Source organism: Poecile atricapillus, chromosome 24 (genome assembly GCF_030490865.1).
Source record: "Poecile atricapillus isolate bPoeAtr1 chromosome 24, bPoeAtr1.hap1, whole genome shotgun sequence".
NCBI classification, from domain to species: domain Eukaryota; kingdom Metazoa; phylum Chordata; class Aves; order Passeriformes; family Paridae; genus Poecile; species Poecile atricapillus.
This window is the reverse complement of record NC_081272.1, coordinates 5821255-5831247: the sequence shown is the minus strand read 5'-3', so window position 1 is coordinate 5831247 and position 9993 is coordinate 5821255. Positions and strand designations below refer to the sequence as shown.

The window sequence follows — 9993 nt, the reverse complement described above, 5'->3', positions numbered from 1 at the left end:
AGGTGTTTCCTGAAGGTGGTGGAAGCCCAGCCAAGCCTGGCTCGTGCAGGGGGGAGGATGATGCAGGAGAAATGTCCCCAGCCAGCCCTGGGGACAGGGCAGGGTCCCAGTGGGACTGGGGACACGGGACGTGTCCGTGGGATGATCCAGAGGTGATGCTGCTGTTAGGGCTGGGCTGGCAGGAGGAGATGGATGCTCGGTGGGTTGTGGTTTTGGGGCAGAACTCTGGAATTTGGCAGATTCCTGCTGGAATTCAGATTCCTGAGATGCACAGAGAGCTGGGGACGGAGTTTTGGTGACCCTGCTTCAGGTCCTGCACTGGCAGGGCAGCTTAGGGGCTCCCTGGGAGATGTGGGGCTCAGGAGATGGACCCAGGTGAGCCCAAATCCTTCCTGAGCAGGGAGGATTTTCCATCCCCACCACGGCTGCCCCTTTTGCCTTGATCCACGTGGCTTCCTCTGCTTTTGGTTTAGTTTTGTTTGGGTTTTTTTCCCCCTCCTCCATTACTACAGCTGGAAGACAAAGACTTTGCTGCTTGTGTACATCCCTCATGTCCCCTTGGGCGGGGGAGTGACCCTGGGATCATCCCCTGGGATCATCCCCTGGGATCATCCCCTGGGATCATCCCCTGGGATCATTCCCTGGGATCATTCCTGGGATCATTCCCTGGGATCATCCCCTGGGATCATTCCCTGGGATCATTGCCCGGGATCATTCCTGGGATCATCCCCTGGGATCATCCCCCAGAATCATCCCCTGGGATCATCCCCTGGGATCATTCCTGGGATCATTCCTGGGATCATTCCTGGGATCATCCCCTGGGATCATTCCCTGGGATCATCCCCTGGGATCACCCCTAGGGATCATCCCCTGGGATCATTCCTGGGATCATCCCCTGGGATCATTCCTGGGATCATCCCTGGGATCATCCCCTGGGATCATTCCCTGGGATCATCCCCTGGGATCACCCCTAGGGATCATTCCCTGGGATCATTCCTGGGATCATCCCCTGGGATCATTCCTGGGATCATCCCCTGGGATCATTCCTGGGATCATTCCTGGGATCATCCCCTGGGATGGGCACTTCTCCCGCAGGGTCGTGCCCCCCTGGTGCTGTCCTGGCTGACAACTGGACTTTTCCTGCTGTGTGTTGTTGCTGTGGATTTCATTTCATTGTCCTGCGCTGGTTTTTGGCCACGTTCATGGGATCCCTCGGGGTGTTTTTCCATAATAAACCGTGTTGGTCCCAGCCCGGCTCCGCTGTTCTCACCATGAGGGTTTGGCCAGGGTCTGAGCTCCCTGCCTGGGACCTCCCAGTTTTTATGGTGATGGGTTGGGCGTGACGAGAAGGAAAAAGGAGTTTTGGGGTTTAAGGGAATTCAGAAAATGCGATTAAAGCTCCTGCTTTGGGACTGGAGAACCTGTGGGAGAGGTGGGATTCCAGGGGTGGGATGTGCTGCGGTACAACCTCCTCCCTCTGCTTCGTGAGCGGCTTTTGTGGGGCACCTGGGCTCGTGATGAAGCCCTGGATAAAAATACAGCTTGGCAGGAGACTTTTGTCAACTTGATCTTCTCCCAGCCAACAGGTGGGAGGCAGCAAAAGCTCGGTGGAGGAGATTTATGGCTGCTGAAGTAGAGGCACTGCAGCTCACGGCTCCTCCCTGCCACTGAGGGCAACAAATGGACTGAGGGGAAGCAACAAATTCTCCATCCATCACCAAATATAGCCAAGGAATGTCCGTAGGCCCCAGGGCAGCATCCCTGCCCTGGCTGTTCATTTAAGGGATGGATGGCCCTCAGCAGAGCCTTCCTGCTTTGCTGGAATTCCTTTCCCCCATCCCATCCCAAATCCTGCTGTGTTCTTCCGCCAGATGCTTGGAGGGAGAAAAAAAAAAAAAAAAAAAAAAAAAAAAAAAAAAATCAAATTCCATCCCAGATTCCAGCACCGATGGGAAGTGCAGGTGTGCCCAGCCAGGCCTGGGAGGTCGGGATGTCCCCGAGCCCTTGAGTGTGACCCTGAGATGAGGAAGGGACAGGGGGAGCTCTGTGCAGGTGGATTTGGGATGGCTGGCTGCAAGCCCGAGGGTTTGGATTCTGCTGCCTGTTTTCCCAAGGTTTTTTTTTTCCCCTTCATCAGGCATGGCAGGGCTTTGCAGGGAGCGTGCTTTGAAATAAAGCCCGTGGAGGAGGAGGAGGAGGCGGAGGCAGAGCTGGTGGGAATTATGCTGCCACTCAGCAATTGTCAGCACAGATGTTCCCGAGGTAATCACGGCCCTGAATAGCAGGAGCTGCTTTTCATGACAAATCCAGGATTTAACCCCCAAGAACTTGTGGGGTGTCTCGGGAGAGCGGGACACCCCTGGTGAGCACGGCAGGGAGGTTGGGCAGAGCGTGGACTCTGCTCTCCTGGTCCTTGGTGTGCACCAGGGGAGTTGTGCCACCTCCCTGCCTCAGTTTCCCCAACACTCTGACAGATGAGAATGAAAAGCGGAATCCCAGACTGGTTTGGGTTGGAAGGGACCTTAAAGCTCATCCAGTGCTACCCCAGCCATGGGCAGGGACATCTCCCACTGTCCCAGGCTGCTCCAAGCCCCGTCCCACCTGGCCTTGGGCACTTCCTAGGATGGTGAATCCCAAACTGATGAATGCTCCGGAGGGAATGGAGGATGATTCCAGCTCCTCAGGGAGGGAAAGCAGAAACCCAGGAGTGCTCTGAAGCGCAGTGAAACCCCTGCAGACCCTGGGGTGGGGAGGGGACACCCAAATCCAGGTCTGTCCTGCGGCCCAGAGGAGAACTCCTCCGCAGCACCTTTACTTCTGCATCCTCCCTGGAGGGCAGAACAAGCACCAACAACCCCGAGCAGCAACCTGCAGCCATCCCAGGGGGATAAAATACCAGGGCAGGGCACTGGTGACAGGGTGACAGAAACACCCGGGGCTGGAAGGACAGATAAGGGGACCTGGCGGCAGGAGAACAAGCAAAGGGCACTCGCTATCAGCGCCGGCGGGGCCGTGCCAGCATTTCAGCGGCCCGACCATCCCGTCCCTTCCACACCGCTATTTTTAGCGGTGGTTGCTGACACCTCTGTCACCAGCGCCTAAAATGGTCCCCCCCGAGCGCAGCCAGGGCCACCCCGCGCCGCCGAGGCCACCAAGGAAGCCGTGACTCAACGGGGCGTGCGTGGAGCTGCTGGCCAAGAGGCGGCTCCGTGCTGGGCCAGCTCCTCGGGAGATGATCCAGAAGGTTCGTGGTCAGGGCCAGGAGGGCTCGGGGGGGTTCATGCAGTCGCCTTCCACCTGGGAATCATCCAGCTCTGACTGGGAATCGCTGCTGACCCTTGGGATATCATTGGAATTGCTGCTGACCCCATGGATATCACTGGGAATCGCTGCTGTCCCTTGGGATATCATTGGAATTGCTGCTGTCCCCATGGATATCACTGGGAATCGCTGCTGTCCCTTGGGATATCACTGGGAATCGCTGCTGTCCCCATGGATATCACTGGGAATCGCTGCTGACCCCATGGATATCACTGGGAATCGCTGCTGTCCTTTGGGATATCACTGGGAATTGCTGCTGTCCCCATGGATATCACTGGGAATCACTGCTGTCCCCATGGATATCACTGGGAATCGCTGCTGTCCCCATGGATATCACTGGGAATCGCTGCTGTCCTTTGGGATATCACTGGGAATTGCTGCTGACCCTTGGGATATCATTGGAATCGCTGCTGTCCCCATGGATGTCACTGGGAATCGTCCAGCCCTGACTGGGAATTGCTGCTAACCCCATGGATATCACTGAGAATTGCTGCTGTCCCCATGGATATCACTGGGAATTGCTGCTGTCCCCATGGATATCACTGGGAATCACTGCTGTCCTTTGGGATATCACTGGGAATTGCTGCTGTCCTTTGGGATATCACTGGGAATCGCTGCTGACCCTCGGGATATCACTGGGAATTGCTGCTGTCCCCATGGATATCACTGGGAATCGCTGCTGTCCCCATGGATATCACTGGGAATCATCCAGCCCTGACTGGGAATCGCTGCTGTCCCCATGGATATCACTGGGAATTGCTGCTGTCCCCATGGATATCACTGGGAATTGCTGCTGACCCTTGGGATATCACTGGGAATTGCTGCTGTCCCCATGGATATCACTGGGAATTGCTGCTGTCCCCATGGATATCACTGGGAATCACTGCTGTCCTTTGGGATATCACTGGGAATCGCTGCTGTCCCCATGGATATCACTGGGAATCGCTGCTGTCCCTTGGGATATCACTGGGAATCACTGCTGTCCCCATGGATATCACTGGGAATTGCTGCTGTCCTTTGGGATATCACTGGGAATCGCTGCTGTCCCTTGGGATATCACTGGGAATTGCTGCTGTCCTTTGGGATATCACTGGGAATCGCTGCTGTCCTTTGGGATATCACTGGGAATCACTGCTGTCCCCATGGATATCACTGGGAATTGCTGCTGTCCTTTGGGATATCACTGGGAATCGCTGCTGTCCCCATGGATATCACTGGGAATCACTGCTGTCCTTTGGGATATCACTGGGAATCGCTGCTGTCCCCATGGATATCACTGGGAATCGCTGCTGTCCCCATGGATATCACTGGGAATCGCTGCTGTCCCTTGCTGCTGGTCCTTAAGGGGTGTCTCAGTGGGGATGGCTCTGTGGGAACTTCCACCCACGCTGGTGGAATAACCCTTTGGCTACTGGGCTGGAGCAACACGGAAAAGATCTTGGAATCACAGAGCAAACCCACCCTGCTCCCTGCCTGGAGATCCCCTCTAATAAAACCCTGCCTGGTTTTCCCTGTTCTGCCCCGAGCAGCGAGCGAGGGAGGCGGAGATCTCCCTGTCCTGGCGTTTTCCCATTCCTGCAGCCAAGGCTCTGTTACCAGGGCTGCACTTCAAAGCTGTGCTGGCAGCGCTGTGCCGGATGGGGCTGTGCCATAATCCCCCCTGGGAGGAGAGCAGAGCAGAGGAGGGGGGGTCTCAGACCTTCTGGGGCTACAGGAGAGCTGGAGAGGGACTTTGGACAAGGGCATGGAGTGAGGGGATGAGGCAGAATGGGTTTAAACTGAAGAAAGGTCGATTTAAATTGGATTTTGGGAAGAAATCTTTCCCTCTGAGGGTGGTGAGGCCCTGGCACTGGTTGCTCAGAGAAGCTGCGGATGCCAGGGAGGATAAATGATGGAAAATCTGCTCCGATTGCACTATGAGGGAAGCTTGGCTGCTCCGACCTGCACTGACTTCTGGTGGGAATTGGAGCACGAGTGGACATTGCTGGAATTCACAGCCATCCCGACAGGAACATTTCTCGTGGGGATGGGGACAGGGACAGTTGTGGCTCTGAGCAGGTGCCACGAGAGGGCTGTGTGGTGCCACCAGAGGTGGCCTGGTGGCCCGTGTCCCCCTCCTTGGTGTCCTTCAAGGGCCAACGTGCATCACCCCCCTCCAGGTGCCACCTTCACCAACCTCAGCACAACCCCTGGGCTGTCCCAAACCCACCCCAGGTTTGACCTCCACGGGGAGGGGCAGCTGTTTGAAGCCCACCAAGCTGCCCACGCAGAGATTTCCCTCGGTGCCAACTCCACCACGTCCTTAAGCGCCATCTCGGGCACTTTGTCACCCAGGGTGACCTGGCTGGGGTGGGGGGATGTGGGGCCACCCCGTGTGGCAGGGGTGGGATGATGGGGGCTGCACAAACAGGCCCAGCTTCCTCCTCCAGGTGCGGCTGGGAATCATTAGGAACTCTCCACGCCGCCTGAGTGTGGGAACTGGAAGAGAAAGCTGGAGAGAGGCCTTCTTTCATCTCCCCACTCCCTCCTCCCCCTGTGTCTGCCAAGCCTGGCTTCCTTTTGAATCCTTTAGCTTGTGCCAAGCGAGGGAGAAGAGGAGGGGGGAAGAAAGAGAAAAAGGGAAGGGAGGAAAAAAAAAAAGAAAAAAAGCAACAACCGCAGGAATGTGTCCAGGGATCTGGCTTCGTTCAGGCTGCCGAGCCCTGAATACCCCGGCTCCACTCGGGGAGCTGGAGGGAGGGCAGGAGTGGGAAAACAAACGGGGCAGCGACTCCACGGGGAGTGCCAAAGGGTGTTGGGGATGGGGACAGCTCCCCTGCCACGGCACCGGGGCTTTGGGGACACCCCGAGGTGCCACGGGTCCCATGCTGGGATAAAACCTGCCACGTGTGTTTGAACCTCAGCTGTGTTCCACGCCGGGATGGGGACACTGTGCCCCATTCCATCACCCTGGGGACACTGTGCCATTCCATCACCCTGGGGACACGGTGCCCCATTCCATCACTGTGGGGACACTGTGCCCATTCCATCCCCATGGGGACACGGTGCCATTCCATCCCCATGGGGACACGGTGCCCATTCCATCACTGTGGGGACACGGTGCCCATTCCATCACTGTGGGGACACGGTGCCATTCCATCACCCTGGGGACACGGTGCCATTCCATCACCCTGGGGACATGGTGCCCATTCCATCACTGTGGGGACACTGTGCCTGTTCCATCACCCTGAGGACACTGTGCCCGTCCGTGTTCCGGAGTGGAACACGGCACCAGGGCAGTCTGGGAGCCTTTTCTCCAGCACATCGGGAGAAGGATGGTTTTTGACTCGCTGCCGACTTTATTCCCAGCAAATTAATAATTTCCTCTTGTGGCAGCAGCCTTGGCCTGTGCGGGTGAGCGCTGGTGGCTCCCGCTGCCCTTGCAGCCGCCTCTCCCCGCTCCCGCAGGGCCAGCACCTCCCTCCATCCTCATCCTCATCCTCAGCTGGGCTCCCTCCAGCTGTGCGGAGCTGTCAGACCCAGCCCAGCCTCGGGAGGCTCCCGGGGGGAGCGGGGGCCCGGCTGTGAACTGATGATGAGTGCCGGAGGTGGCTGCAGCGCCTTGGGTGGCGGCGAGGGAGGCGCAGCTCCAGCAAGGAGCTCTCGCTGCCTCTTGGCTTCGGAGAAACGGGGGAAAAAGCAGCGAGGGAACCGCCAGCACACGCCGGAGCTCTGAACTGGAGACACGGGGCAGCTGCAGGGTGGGAGCGCTGGCCACCCCGGCAGGGCTCCTGGCAGTGACCTGGGCATGGCGATTGTCACCCGAGTCCCCGCAGGGCTGCTGGCAGTGACCTGGGCATGGCGATTGTCACCCGAGTCCCCGCAGAGCTCCTGGCAGTGACCTGGGCATGGCGATTGTCACCCGAGTCCCCGCAGGGCTCCACACACGCGCTGGCCGCTCCTCCCCGTGTGCCACGGGCTCCGCACGTCCCGGTGCCGGCGCTGTCCGTGTGTCCGGCGGCGCTGTCCGTGTGTCCGGCGGTGCTGTCCGTGTGTCCGGACACCTCTCCCGTGTGTCCGGACACCTCTCCCGTGTGTCCGGACACCTCTCCCGTGTGTCCGGACACCTCTCCCGGCACTCGGGACCGGCGGATCTGCCGGCAGCGCCAGCCGTTCCTCGGGCAGCGATTGTGTTTTGTAACTTATTTATATCCCCGGGGTGGTGCCACAGGTGGGCGATTGTTCCAGCTGACAGCCTGAAAGGCGCAGGAACAAGACTGAACTTCCTGCTATTGAATTAGAGAAAGTGAGCATTCAGCAGCAGCTGCTGGCTCCTGGCAGGAGCCGAGCCCCGGCTGCGATGGGAGCAGGGAAAGGCAGGAAAATCTCCCTGATGCCATGGGCACGGCGGGTCCCCAAGCACCTCTGGCTGTCGCTGCTCCCCTCCTGAGTTTGTTTTTTTTTTGGGGAGGAGATTTCCTGATCAAAGCAGCTCCATGGAGCTGAAGTTGGATGAGGAGGAGCTCGGGGGTGGGGGCTGAGCCTGGAGAAAAGGGGGCTCAGGGGGAGCTCCTGGCTCTGCACAAGTCCCTGACAGAAAGGAGCAGCCAGGTGAGGGTCGGGCTCTGCTCCCAGGGAACAGGATGAGAGGAAACAGCATCAAGTTGTGCCAGGGGAAGTTTAGGTTGGATATTAGGGGGAAAAAATAAAAAATCTTCACTGAAAAGGTGGTCAGGCATTGGAATGAGCTGCCCGGGGCAGTGGTGGAATCACCATCCCTGGAAGCATTCAGAAAACACCTGGATGTGGCACTCAGGACGTGCTTTAGTGGAGATCACCGCGGCGCTGGGTTAATGGTTAGACTCGGTTTTAAGGGTCTTTCCCAGCTTTAATGGCTCTGTGGGAAGCACCAGCGTGGAAAAGAGCAGCGTGTGGCGGTGGGGGACACTTTCAGCAGGGAAAGGCCAGGCCAGGAGGCAAAGCCAGGAGCTTCAAGTGCCGGAGGGAGCGGCTTCTCCCCGGGCCAGCTTCGCCTCTGCCCTGAACTCTGCGTGATCCCTGACCCTGGGGCCTCTGTGGCAGAGGGCTGGTGGCTTTGGAAGCCCTCTGGATGTGCACTTCCCTTCCTCTGTGCTGGAAGGGGATGATCCCTTCCCCTACTGACTGGGAGCCTCCTTGTCCCTGTTTCCCCAGACACGTCTGTGCTCCCTCCGGGAGGCTGCCAAGGGAGGGAGGGAGGGAGGGAGGGAGGGGTGTGTGCTCCTGTGAGCTCCACATCGGGAACAAACCTCTCTCCCTCTCCCCTGCACTGCCTGGGCCCCCTCGGAGGCATCCGGGGCGTTGTGGAAACCCCTGCAGCAGCTCAGGGTGCACTGAGGGCTTCAGGGTCTCCACGTGGCAGCAGGAGCCCAAAGCCATCCCTGCTCCATTTCCTTCCCTCACTCTTCCCCTCCTGGGACGGATCCAACTGGAGAAGAGTCTCCTGCTGCCACCTCTCCCTGTCCCTTCCTCGTGCCATCTGTCCCCAGCTCAGCGACAACCTCACCGGTGGCGTTCCTGCTCAAGATCCTCCCGTGCAGCCCTCAGCTCTCTGTTTTTAATCCATCAGCTCCCAGGGGCTGGGGGTGTCTCCCGGGCTGCCTGTGACCATCAGGGCTGCAGTTGGAATCCGTCTGGCGCGGCTGCAGCGCACGGAGAGCCCCAAATGCCTCCACGCACTGCAGAGCCCGCAGCTCCTGCTGCTCAGGGTGGGAGCGAGCAGAGCTCGGAGCCTCGCACGAACATCGAGGATCAGCACAGCCTGGGGAGGTGACACTGCAGCCAAAGGGATCAGCCCCGTGGAGCTTTTCCCGGAGCTTTGGGAGCGGTGGGAGCTGGACACGCCAAAGCAGCGGCCACGTCCTCGGTGCCTGGTGTCACCTCCATGAGGCTGGGAGGGCTCGGGGGTGATGTCTGTGGATGTTAAAGGCACTTGTGTACCCAAGCAGCCCAGGCACATGCTGTCATTGCCTCTGCAGTGCCATCTGGCCAGCAGCAAGGCAGCTAGAACCAGGGCTGTGTGCAGGAGAACATTTTACAACAGAAAGCAATTAACAGAATAAAGGCCTTTTTAAAATCCAGTAATTAAAAACAGTCCCTCCCCCTTGTTTTCCTTTTAAGCTGAAAGTTGCTGTTTACTCATTTGCTTTACAAAGTGTGCCTTGTTGTGGCTTCAGAAGAAATGAAAGTTTGAAGTGGTTAGAGAAGAAAGGCTTTGGGGCTGGTGCGTTCCAGGCAGGGCGGAGGGGCAGGGGTTCTCCAGCCCGGCTTGTTTGTATTTGTTCTTGTCTACTCACAAGATCGCTAAACACACATTTAACAAGTGGTGAAACTGTCTACCAGCCTGATCTCTCCCAGGGTTCATGAGAAGAGGCCTGGCACATTAGCATTGCTGGGGGAAGGGGAGGGGGAGGACAGGCCTTTTGAAGGGTTGGTGTTTTGGGGCTGAGTGAGGAGGGAAGGGCTCCTTACTCAGGCCAAGTCCCAAACAAAGGCATTGTGTTCCCCCCCGGGATTAGCCCCGGGGGAAGGCCAGGACCTCGCCTCACCAGCCGTGGGTTTTCCCATCCCAGCTCCTCCTGTTTCCTCCACGGCTGCTGCCCTAAGGTCATCCAAGGCTTTCCATCCAAGGCCAGAGGTGGGAGCGGGGCTGGC

At 58.3% G+C, this 9993-nt stretch overlaps 1 long non-coding RNA gene across 1 annotated transcript; it reads right to left on the bottom strand.

Annotated features, from left to right (window-relative positions):
• Positions 1–139: 139 nt before the first annotated feature.
• On the bottom strand, positions 140–2142 carry LOC131588117 (uncharacterized). The gene is made up of 2 exons (XR_009279512.1): positions 1085–2142; positions 140–831 (listed from the first exon to the last, which is right to left on the bottom strand). It is a non-coding gene; the product is annotated as an uncharacterized LOC131588117 (long non-coding RNA).
• Positions 2143–9993: the final 7851 nt, after the last annotated feature.